Source organism: Girardinichthys multiradiatus, chromosome 20 (assembly GCF_021462225.1).
Source record: "Girardinichthys multiradiatus isolate DD_20200921_A chromosome 20, DD_fGirMul_XY1, whole genome shotgun sequence".
NCBI lineage: Eukaryota > Metazoa > Chordata > Actinopteri > Cyprinodontiformes > Goodeidae > Girardinichthys > Girardinichthys multiradiatus.
Genome location: NC_061812.1, coordinates 42,779,200 through 42,792,329, shown reverse-complemented (window position 1 = coordinate 42,792,329; position 13,130 = coordinate 42,779,200). Strand labels below are relative to the sequence as shown.

The 13,130-nt window shown below is 38.3% G+C and overlaps 1 long non-coding RNA gene across 1 annotated transcript; it reads left to right on the top strand.

The window, feature by feature from the left end:
• The first annotated feature begins 1,366 nt into the window (after nucleotides 1-1,366).
• Nucleotides 1,367-2,001, top strand: LOC124856346. The gene is made up of 3 exons (XR_007035306.1): nucleotides 1,367-1,486; nucleotides 1,559-1,848; nucleotides 1,944-2,001. It is a non-coding gene; the product is annotated as an uncharacterized LOC124856346 (long non-coding RNA).
• Nucleotides 2,002-13,130: the final 11,129 nt, after the last annotated feature.

Sequence of the window (13,130 nt, the reverse complement as noted above, 5' to 3'; positions counted from 1 at the left end):
GTAAATTATGTGACTATAAGATGTGATCGGGACAAAGGTAATGGTGGTGGCTGTGCCACTTTTATTATGGAGGACTTGCCTTACAGATTGATTAAGATAGAGAAGGAAGATGAATTTGTTGCAGTGGAGATTTGGATTAATGCAGAACCATTTCTAATAATAAATTATTATAATCCATGTGAAAGATTAGACCTAGACAAACTGAAGGGAATTCAGGGACAGAAAAGAAATACAATTATTTGGTATGGGGACCTTAATGCTCATAGCAATTTATGGAATGGACAAAGAACAGATGCGAACATAATAGAACAACTTTTGGAAGACAATCACTTGGTGTGTATGAATGATGGGAGAGGGACAAGAATAGATGTTAACACAGGAAACTACTCGGCAATAGATTTAACTCTAGTACAAAGAGATTTAGCTGGAATATGTGAGTGGGAGTGCAGGAAATAACAATTGGTAGTGATCATTTTCCAATTTTGTGTAGGATCCATACTAATAAAGAGATAGAAGTGGAGGAAAGGCAGGGAGGATGGGTATTTGACAAAGCTAAATGGGATATTTTTAAATATTTATGTGAAAGACAAAGTGAGGAAGTTAATTTAAATTTAGATGAAGAGGATGTTGAGGAAAAATTTGGGAAATTATACTGAAGGCAGCAAAATTGCCAATCCCTATGACTAAGGGTAAGCTAAAAAAGAGAGCGATACCATAGTGGATATAAGAGTGTAGTGAAGCTGTAAAAGAAAGGAATCGAGCTTTTACAATATTAAGGAAAACATAATTTTGAAAATTTAATTAAATATAAAAGAGCTCAGGCACAAGTCAAAAAAGTTATTAAAAACGCAAAGATGGATAAATGGAGGAATTTTTGTGAAACAATAGGAAGAACAACAACTATAAATAATGTATGGAGAATGATTAAGAAATGAGAGGTAATAGACAGGAGAGAACATCCAGTTCTCTTATCCAATTTTAAAATATGAACAAGAGACAGCTATAACAAATGAGAAGAAAGTATAATGCCAAACACATTTACAAAGATTCATAGTTCGGATAATTTAACACAAGGCAAAAATAGGAGGGAACAGACAAGGAAAGAGAACGCTACAATCTTAGATAATCAAACAAACATAGATAATATTATGGATGCTCCATTTAAGATACAAGAAATGAAGAAAGCAACAACAAAATCAGGATTAACAGCACCAGGAAAAGATCAGATATGCTAAAATATGTAAAAGCACTTAGGAAACAAAATCGAAGATAAACTATATAGATTGTTTAATAAAATATGGGAAGAAGGAAGTGTCGGGTTCTGGGAGCCTGTCTGTTTTCTGCTTGCTGCTAACCTTATTCGTCCAGCAGAGGGTGTCGAGCTACAGGAGGAATGTGGACAGGTGTTTCCCATCTTCTGATCGCAGTGTACGCTACTTAAGCCGTGGCTGCCTGCTACTCGTCGCCTGAGTGTTGAGCCTATGTGGTAATCATCTCGAGCCAGTTTTTGGGTTTTGATTTGTTCTGTTCCTTTCTGACATTTGTGTTTTCGCCTTAGGTATCAGTAACCTTGATGTCCATCGATCCCTTAACTATTCCTCGAGCGCTTGGAGCCTTTTGGATTACCTGTCTGGAATTCTACGTACACTCCTGGACTGAGCAATCTTCACTTTTTACTGGATCTGTGCTACATTACGACAAGCGTACTTCTCCTGCAGACCTGTCCACCCTCCTACGTAACTCCTGCTCCACCTTCCGCTCGCTTTCCACAGAAAGCACGTTTCGCTCTGAGCTCTACTTCAGTTCTCCTAAACCCCGTCTCCCCTGGCGGATTCCGTTCACTCTCTAGTAAGAGCATTTATTTATATTCATGATATTTATATTTATATATTTATATATACATTGCCGTCCTGTTTTCTTATCAGTTCTTTTTTCTCGCACAGTTGGAGAAACCAGATCCCTGTCATCCCTGTGTAGAATTTAGAAATAATAAACTTCTTTTCACCGTTTGATGCTTTCTACTTGTGTTCTTTCTGCATGTGGGTCAGATCAGTGTCAAAAATGATGTCAGGAAGGCTATCTAGAAATTGGAAGGGGGCAATTATTATTCCTATTATCAAACCAGGAAAGGACCCAACAAATCCTTCAAGTTATAGGCCCATTGCACTAACATAATGTTTAGGTAAGATTATGGAGAGAATGATAACTGAAAGGATTACATACTATGTAGAAAGTAGAGGATTACTGTCAGCATATCAAATTGGGTTTAGAAAAGGAAGAGGTACAATGGACCCTATGTTTGGAATCAGATATTAGAAAAGCCCATGTCAATAGGGAAGTGGTAGTAGCGGTATTTTTTGATATTGAAAAAGCATATGATATGGTATGGAAGGATGGATTACTCATAAAACTACATAAAAGGGGAATAACAGGAAGAGCCTACAATTGGATTAAAAATGTTTTATTAGATAGAGTTATTCAGGTACAGATGGGCGTAGCAAGAACAGATAAATATAGAGTAGAAAATGGAACTCCACAGGGCAGTATTATAAGTCCTTTATTATTTTCGATTATGGTTAATGATATGTTTTCTGGAGTAGATCAAGACGTTATGCAATCATTATTTGCTGATGATGGGGCTTTATGGAGAAGGGAAAAAAATGTAACATTAGTATATGAAAAAATACAAAATGCTATTAAATCTGTTGAGAATTGGGCTTATACTTGGCGGGTAAAATTCTCAGTAGATAAAACTAAAACAGTTGTATTTAGTAGAAAGAAGGTTGAACAAATCGATTTAAAAATGTATGTAGAACAAATAGGAAAAGTAAGTAATTTTAGATTTTGTGGAATATTATTTAACTCAAAACTTCTATGGGGTGACCATATAAGATATATTGAGGGAAAATGTAAGAAAATTGTGAATATAATGAGGTGCCTAACAGGATCAGAGTGGGGGGCAGATAAAACTGTTCTAAAAATGATATATATTGCTCTGATAAGATCAATATTAGATTATGGATCCGTAGTATATAAACAGGCTGCAAAAACAATGATTCATAAATTAGAGATAATTCAGAATCAAGCGCTGAGATTATGCTGTGGGGCTATGAGAACTTCTCCAATTTTGGCTGTACAGGTGGAAATGGGAGAGCTCCCTTTGCATTTAAGATATAAACAAATTATGATGAATTATTGGACAAATTTGCAAGGACATAAGGCAGAAAGACATCCAGCAGTTAAAAGTTTACAGCCGTGTTGCTTCACCATAACTACCCTGTCGAGTTTGAAGTGTGCTTTGAAGCCTCGGTGTTAGGGGTAACATCACTAATTAACAGAGACAGAGAGTAAAAACAAAGCATGGCAGGAACTAAATACTACCCGGACATAATCAAACCTAAGAAACATAGCAATAACAGAACATAATCCAGAAAGCAATATGAACAGAATACAACAACCAGAAGAAACTAAAATATAGCACCACATCTAAAACAATAAAGAGAAGCAGGTTCCAAAACTCAACTGTGAGAAACATAAGAGGAAAAACCCACAACCAAAAACCAAACACCCCCAAATCATAACAGGCCAACTTCAATCCAGATTAGAACTATTTGATTTATAATCATGTATTGTGTGAATCATTTTTACCCATTAATGTTTAGAACACTTTTTTACACTTCTTCAATGTGCAAAGTGAAACTGGAATTTTTTGCTTACTTCTGGATTTTCAAGCAGCAACAGCCTCTGCCTTCTCAAAATCATCACTTTCTGGATAACCCATGTGATTCAATTTGTGAACCACATGGTGAAGCCTCACTTGATGTCTCCCACTGCCTATGTCAGTCCTCTTTTCCATTCACGGTTCCAGCACCGCACAGCTCCACTCCGCTCAATCTCGCTCTACTCCGCACGAAAGCTGTTGTGTTTCCATTGAATCATTAATAGTTGGAGTTATGGCAGGAAGCCCCCACCAACAGTCAGCCCAGCTCAGTCCCGATGGGACCTGCTGGCAAGCAGGTACCAGGAAAGCCAGTACCGAGTGCAACACCTGAGTAAAAATGTGTTTCTTTTATTAATTAAAAGAAGTATTACTGAAGTATGCTCTACATTGGTGTGCAAGTGTGTGTGTATGGTGTGGTGCAAAATTTTTTATTTGTGGGCATAGGACATAGAGGGAGAGAAACAGGGATGTGCAAATGTTATGAAGGAAAACAATTCAGTTTCCCCATACACAAAAACACACACAATCTCGCACCACACATATAATTATCCAAGTACGTACGTTTATACAACACTTTTACATCAGTTTCAGCACACCAAGACCATTTCGGTTTGAAACATGTTTTCTCTTGCCAAGCAGTAGTCAGAGATTCATCAGAATGAACCTCAATGAAACAGTGTATAACATACATCTCAGTCACTGTTCTGCTGTGTTCCTTGGTCCTCATTATGCTGTTGGTTCATGCTATTTGTTAAATGTTTTGTAAACCATCTACAGTATTATTATCCTTTCACTTCTCAGTTATGCACCAGTTTGTGTTGTTTTGTTACATACAAATCTTTATATAAGACATTGACATTTTTGGTGCTAACATGACACATACAAAGGTTGGGATGAGTGGGATGCGTACTTTTGCAATGCAGAGCAGGAGTTATTATGCTAAAAGTCTGAGCTTCTCTGTCAAAGATTGACTCCCACCCTTCCTTCAGGTGACATGTGACAGCCAGAACATGGTGCAGGGTATTTACACAGTATTTACACCAAATTATATGATTGATAGAGTACAATTTCACCAGCTGACCTGAAATATTGCAACAGCAACCCTGTACAAGATCACACAGTGAAAGCTGACAAACCAGTGATGTTTCAACACTTGACATCTCTGTGGCAGACCATCGTCTAACATAGACCAGCAGGAGTGCGACATGAGATGCTGAAAATTGATGTATAGGTGGAAAGAATGGGGGGAGTACAGTAGGAGGAGCTGGACATGCTCTAAAAATTCCAGATACATCAATCAGAGCAGTGTATAAATGAGGACATTAGGGCACTGTATGAATAACTTAGTAAGAGCTGATGATCCAAGTGGCAAACTGACAAATTGCACATACTTAATTGCTGCTTGATTGACAAGTTCCTGATTTTATATCCAAAATTATGTCTCTTAATTTTCCTCAATATTCATGCAAATGTATGACCGCAGAATTTTGGTACTTCTTCATACTTCTGTTGTCAACATAAGTAAAATAGAACTTGCACAGTTTCATTCTTAACAAGGTCCTGACTATTCTTCCTGTCTTTTTGTTTAATGGCAAACTGGTGCAATACGTGCCATAGAACCTGGCCATTCAATAAGCAGAGGTGCACTGGATGACAAAGATTAAAAAAACACACACACATGATTTCTACAGCAAGGAGACCTGATAGATATGCCATAGGTTCCATGCAAATTGCTACAAAGATGTTTTTCTAATAATGAAATGTCTTCACGGTTCTCCAGTGCTGCTAACGGTAGTACAACCAGGTCTTAAGGTGCAATTACATCTTCACACACCACATGTGAGATTGTGTCTAATATTAAAATTTATTTGAGGATCTGAAACATTTAAGTTGAAAAACCTGGGAGTCTGTGAAAGGGTGAATGATTTGACAGCGGTAGATCATCAAGGTTCACAAGGTTGTCTGACTGTCAAGAAAACTATGTGAGCCTTACTGTGTTATATTTCCTTAGCCTGACTGAAAATGTCTGGGAGATGTTTGACTGGCATGCCTGACTCTCCCCTGCCATCCATCTCTCAAGGCTGGTGTGGAGGAGGACACCAGAATGTGGACAAACAGCATCGTACAGTGGTGAGTAAACTGATTTAATAAATAAAACTCGCTTCAGCAAGTGGTGGCAGAAATAGGCATGGACAGTCAGTCAGAACAGGCTTGGCATGAACAGAGTGATGACAGAGGGAATCTTTCCGCAAGGAGTAAAAAGAACGATGATGTATACATGGAGTGTGATAAAGTTGAACTGAGAAGACTGATTACATGATGCAGGTGGACTGAATGAAGCTGATTGCTAAAGTTGACAGAGACTGGGAGAAACAAAACGTAACTGGGCAAAACAGAAATCCAAAGATACAAAACTATTCGGGAAAACATAACATACAGAACATGAACAATAGTAAGCAACTAAAGCACAGCTAGGAAAACAGAAGCAAGAAATAAAAAACAGAAACTGGAAATAATAACTAAAACCGAAACAAAAACCAAAACACCCCCAAATCATGACACCATCAAAACACTAAATGAGGCACTTTCTTTCCAAAGTTATGTGTTCCCTCCATTTAGAGTCCAGAACCTACTGGATTCCTCATCAACATTAATTTAAGATGTTTTGATGATAGACAGGGGCCCAAATATCTGATTATAAATAACTTTACATTGTTTCATCCAGCTCCTCAACACAAAATTAATCTCAACTAATCTCAGTTAATTTCAAAAGACATTTACCAATATTGTTTCACTGCTCCTATGTTAGGCTTCATAAGACAATTTTTAAACGTAATACTATTAATACGCTGGTTTATTTATGACACCAGAAAAAACTAATTAAATAATAATCATGTTTAATATACAATATATTAAATGTTAATTTGATATTAATAATGTTAATACAACTTAACGGATACCAGATATTATATATAATAATAGATTAATACAGCCATACACTAGTGGAGTGAATGTACATTATTGTGACAAAAGGAATTGGAACCTTACAAATTTTTCTCTACTTTAAATTTTGTGTCTTGCTTAAATTAAATAAGCAAGACCCAAGTCAGCTGGCCAGACTGAATCCATGGTTATCATTAATTTACTCAGGTTGTCGAAATATAACCAAATCAGAAGATGACACAGATTCGATGCACAGAATTAGATTGAAATGAGGTTTTATTGTTCCAACTTAGGTAGACCTTGATTAGAGTTGTTAGAAGCCAGAGGATGAGGAAGCCCCAAGGATCCGAGCAGAGAGAGAGTGTTCTGGCGGTGGAAATATTTACAGTGCAGATTTCCTGAAGAAGAGTTCCATATGGCGACAGGCAGGCAGACAAATGGGCAGATCGACAGGAAGGCAGGACAACAAGCGATCAGGCAGGCTGACAGAAGTCCACATAACAGAGACTATGTTCCAGCAACAGACTGTGTCAGCAGCTGTCTTAAAAAGCCATGAGCTCATTAGCTGGATGAGTTGCAGCTGAGAACAATGAAGTGCCAGAACCAGCCAGCAGAGATCTCACAATGGTTGTATCAGTTAGGACTAGTCATCCAGGTAAAGCAGTCCAAGACCATCACGCTATCACCCCCATGTTTGACTGTAGGTATGATGTTTTATTTCTGAAATGCTGTGTCAGTTTTACACTGGATGTAACTGAAGGAACCCTTCCAAAAGGTTCCTGCCATGTCTCTGGGGCAGTGCTGTGTTGTATGTTGTTTTTTCTTTCCATTGATCACTTTCAGGCAGGCGTGACCCTCCAGGCAGCAGTGGAAGCACCTGAGCTCCATCTCCGCTTTAGGCTTCCTGCATTTAAAGACCTGGCAGATGGTTTCTCATCACCTGAGTTTTGACCAGCTAGTGTGAGGCAAATTCTCTGTGAGGTTTAATTTCTATGTCCTTATTACTTCCCCTCCCACTCGACCCTGTGCCTCATAGAGTTCCTGCATCAAGTTTTCGTCAAGCCCCTCTGTACTGATCCATTCTCTCTCTGGAAAAACCTTACTATAAGCTTACCTGCCACAAGTCCGTCCCCTGGCGGCTCCTTGATCAGGTTCTCTGGACCTGTCCGCCAGCCCTCCATGCTCACTACTTGAACATTCCAAGCCTCCTTAGCTTCTTCTCCTCCTTTGCACCAGTAAGGACGCTTAATATTCATACTGATCCCAAACACTTACCTTCAACTGCAACTTGTAATCAAGCCTCTTCTTTTTCTCTAACATCCCTCTGGAACAAAAAAAAAAAACATACAACAAGATTATTTGAAGTATTCTGTAAAATCAGTTAAAAAACTGCATTTTATATATAGTCAAGTTATCTTTTTGCAATGTATAATTTTGGATAACCTCAAACGTTTAAGTAAGTTTAAATATTATTAAACCTTTATTTAACTGGGCAGGACAGATGAAGAACATTATCTACACTGAGTAATCATGCTACTAAGAACATGTTGAAAGACATAACTAAATAAACATATAGGTAACTGAAATTAACATCAGCCACAGAAAACACAATGGGGTAGCAGACTGAATAACAGCAACATTTTTCCATCACAAGTTCCATAATGTAAGCCTTAAATTCCATTTGGAGATAATCTTGTTTTGCTATATGTAGTGAGGACCATCTGTTGACTCCTATTGATTTTCAGTAATTTTCAACCCTTTCTATGCCATAACCCTGACAATAACCCTAAACCTAACCATTACCAGTGCTTACTTAACCCTAACCTTAACCTAAAGTCAATTCACACCTTCGTCCTAAACCTAACCGTTAGCAAAATAGGTCACGAGGACCAGCAAAATGTCCTCACTTTGGTACAAATGGTCCTCAATTTGATGGTGAAATCGGGAAAAGGGTTCTCACTGTGATGCCAAGACAGGAACACACACACACACAAACACACATTTATACACTGGTTCGTTGATCATTGGGCAACTTGGGGTTAATTGCCAGATCAACACACAGTAGGAGGAAGCTGGAATCAAATCCCCAACTTTTGTATTGCAGAACAACTACTCTTCCCACTGAGCCATGGCTCATAACAGTTGAATCAGGTAGCCCAGAGACAGACCAAGGAGGGTTTTGTATTTGCATTTATTGAAATGGTTGTGTGTGTAATTTTAAACCAAGTGTGAATTAGAGAAAATCCACAATAAATTTAAACTTGTCTTCCTAAACTCACTGTCGAGGTTTGTTGTATAACCATTCCACCCTGAAACAATACATTAAATAATTAAGGAAAATATCAAATTCTTTGAAAAGATGAGTGTAGGTCACTGTTTATGTTGTCATGCAAATACAAATGGCAGGGGAAGTACTAAGTGGGGTTGTCAAGTCATTTACAAGTATAAACATTCTAATTGTCTCTTGTTTGGACATGTTTGTGGCATGTGACAAAGCTGAACATGAGTGGACATTTTTGTCCACTTATCCCAGAGCAATAAAAGGCATAATTTGAGCACACCTTCAGACTGGAACATTTATTATTTCAGATTTTCTGATTTCACATGTATAACATTAATGTTCCCAATGCTTTGTCTTATTAGCATCCCTTACTGATGGTCATCTCCACAAATCCCACTGGAGGAGGTTTGTTTCTTTCACTAAGGACACTGTAAGTTTCAGGGAACACACAAATCAGTTTACCAGTCTCACATAACATTCAGCATTTACCGTGTTCCTTTTTATGTTTGAAGCATTAACATAATTATTGCCATTTGCTAGTTTCTTACCTCTAAACCCCATACAGTTGTTCACACTACACATGAATAATTTAAGTGAAGGTTATATATAGCCACAGAAGAATTAAGAAATGGCTCATCTTGACTAATGAAGCTGTCATTATGTCCTGGTCTGCCTGCTGCAGACGCATACTGGGAGCATAGAAACAAGCCAAAATGAGCTCAGGAAATCGATGAACAGCATTTGAAGGCAGCACTTTGCTTTCAAGCCAGTAATTCTTTGCCACTGAGTAGTCTCGAAATTGTAGAAGTCATTAAAAGTCATAACTAAAGCACTTGTTGCATTCGTGGCAATAAAAAACCCACCATGTCACTAATGTCATAAAGCACTTTGGATTATGCCAAATCACTGAAAAACCCAAAGTCGGATAATGATGAAAAAGCAACCAAAGTCAGGCACAGGAAAATTTGTTCTGAAAAAAATTACCAGAGCTTGTTTCTAACAACCTTGATGATAGCTCTGGGCAAGAACTGAGTCATGTTAAATATTGGTGTCTGGGGAATTACTGCTTTGAAGCCACAGTGATCCCCTTCTTGCATATACACATTTAGGTGCTTGATCCCAGGTACCCTTTACTTTAAACCTATTGGTATTATTACTGCTAGGCCTGAATTAGAATAAAAAGTGGTGAAGAATAATTTACTTTCGGTTTTAAAAGTCAGGTCTCTCATTCTTCTCTTATCATTAGTCTTCGGTGCTAATTTTTTGGACAGCCAAATTCACCATCTTTCTGGCAGTGGTTCTCTGAGCTAGATTTGAATCAGTGCCACATGTGCTAATTGAATTATTTTGCTAAGAACAAAAACTCGCAAACAACTAAAGTCATACCAATGATTTAAAAAATAAGACAAGTCATTACTTAAAGGCCTTTTATGCCATCCTGAGTACAATTCAATTCAGACTGTTCATTTAGCACAGATTCATAACAAATGTATTCTCAAGGTACTTTAGAAAATAAACAATCCCACATTTATTCCAGCCACACAGTTTTATACACATTACAATTATAATTATTATGATAATTATACATGCAACAAGTTTACACTAACTTGTAAAGAGTTCATAAAACCTGATAAACAAGTTTTTTTGTTTTTTTTATCAATCATAGCAATGACCCAAAAAGTAAAAATTTTAGGGCTTTCCAGCAGCTATAGCAGATGAAAGATATTGAGGGGAGCTGAGAAGGTCATTGGCTTGTTCCTACCCTCTATCCAGGATCTCGCTCAGAGACACTGCCGGACTCTGAACCTTTGGGATTTATCTACTTAGTTTTTCACAATAAACGAACAATAAATTGATTTGATTTTTTTTTTAAAAGAGACTTAACTGAAGACTAAGAGACTGTGTTAACCAAATGTTTTTATTTAGAATTACTTCAAATCTTAATCAGTATCAAAGAGGAACAATGATACTGATTGATACTGATAGGTGACCAAATAATAGGATGAAATTAATCAGAAAATGGGTCAGGCTGCCCTCCTGTTGGAACAACCTCAAGCATTTGACATGACCAGATCATTGCTGCAACACTTGAAGCGCACTTAGATAAATTCTGCAGTTGTGGTGACTCAACGTAGTAAACATATCCATAAAACTGTAGTAGGCCACCTGAGCTGCTGTATCAGATGCACAGAAACATAATGCTGGAGAGTAATTTACTCTCAGCAACTATATCTTCATATGCCTCTGAAATCCAACACAGTGTAACAGGGATGAAAGCTTTTATTGCCCAATCTGCCAACATCATAATGTTTACCTTCTGATTGACCCCAAAAAGACCTGTTCATAATATTACAGCATAACTGCATGACTGTAACTGGACAAGCTGTAAGGACAAGCTCTTGTTAGCCACAGCTTTAAGGTTGGGGCTAGTCATTTAAAGCTGAGTTCAAAGCTAATTAAAAAGCTATCCTACAGAAATCGTAAAAAGTGTAACCATTTATTATCAGCTTATAAACACTACTTACATCTTTAGCCAGCCAATGGTCACAATTTGATACATCGCCTTCTAGACCTGTTAGTGGGAACTATAGCTTTAAGCTTTGTTATTTATGCAATTTTGCTTTGAAAATAAGACACAGTACAATAATAATTACATAATTAAGCAGTCATGTTGTTTGAGGAGCGATTCTAGTGCAGGCAACGATTACAGACACGTAAAGAAGTGGAAGACTGAGGAAGAGGAGAACGCTTACTGTCAGTGGATTAACAGATAGTCTGGGGAAGGTGGGCAGACTATTAGAGGCTGAGGCTGATAGGTAGTTGTGTTTGATGATGAGATATGCAGCTCTTCCATTAGCTATCTCCCAGATGGTGGTGGAAAGAAGAGCTATTGGTGTATGAGGGTGGACAGGCAGGCGTGCAATTGCAGCACAGCCGAAGACTGGTGGGAAAGCTGGTGATTAGTCCTGACAAGCTGCAGTTGCGGACCCGCTCCTCCCAATCGCAGACACAGACACAACCAACCTGTACACAGCTCTCTGAGTGTGACTGCAACCAGGATGACCAAAAACATTAGAAGCATGCATATCCAATGGATTACCTTGGAGTGGATGGAGGTGGGAACATAGAGTCCTCCTCCGAGATCTGGTTCATCTTGTTGAGCTTGCTAAATCTGATTCTCCAGGTCCCAGGAGAGGGCCCCAATGATATAAAACTGAGGTAGAATATCTCCTGGTTCGTTGACCTCTTCTTTAGAAGAGGACTGACGAGAAAGGGTGTCTGGTTTGATGTTCCTGGAACCTGGACAGTAAGTGATGGAGAGGTTAAATCAAGAGAAGAACAAAGACCAATGTGATTTATGGGAGTTTAATTGTTTAGCTGACTGTACGTATGATAGATTCTTGCGGTCCGTCTAAAAGGTGAATGTTGCTTTGTGCCCTCCATCCAGTGTCACTGTTCTTCCAGTGCTAGTTTAATAACAAGGACCTCTTTGTCACCAATGTTGTAATTTCTTTCAGTAGGGCAAAATGTTTGGAAAAGAAGGCACAGGAGCTTACCATCAGAAGGCACAGGAGCTTACATCAGTTAAAGATGTCTGGGACAGAACCACTCCCATCCACTGTGATTGAGGCGTCTACTTCCAGGATGAACCACCTAGAAGGGTCTGGATGGATAAGAGTAGGAGCGGCAGAGAACCTCTATTTGAGTTCAGTGAAGACTTGATCTGCTTCTGAGGACCAGACAAAGGGTTTGTTAGTGGAAGTTAGAGAAAACAGAGGTGCTGCAACCAGGCTGAAACTGCGAATGAAGCGTCTATATAAGTTTGCCAATCCTAGAAGGCATTGGAGTTGTTTTCTTGAAATGGGTAAATTGTTTTCTTGAAATGGGTGAGGGTAGATAGATTGTAATCCACTAACATCTGCAACACTTTATGAACATGTTTGCAATGTTCTTTTTAGAGAGGATTAGGATGTTGTCCTGATAAACAAAGACAAAGACATTGATGAAATCACATCATTGACCAGATGCCTGAAAGACTGCTGGGGCATTGGTGAGAACAAAGGGTATGACCATGTATTCAAAACCTGTTTTCCATTTGATCCCTTCATGGATGCGGACCAAATGATAGTAATTTCTCAAATTACGTTTGGTGAATATGGTGGCTTTTTGGATGAGCTTGAATGA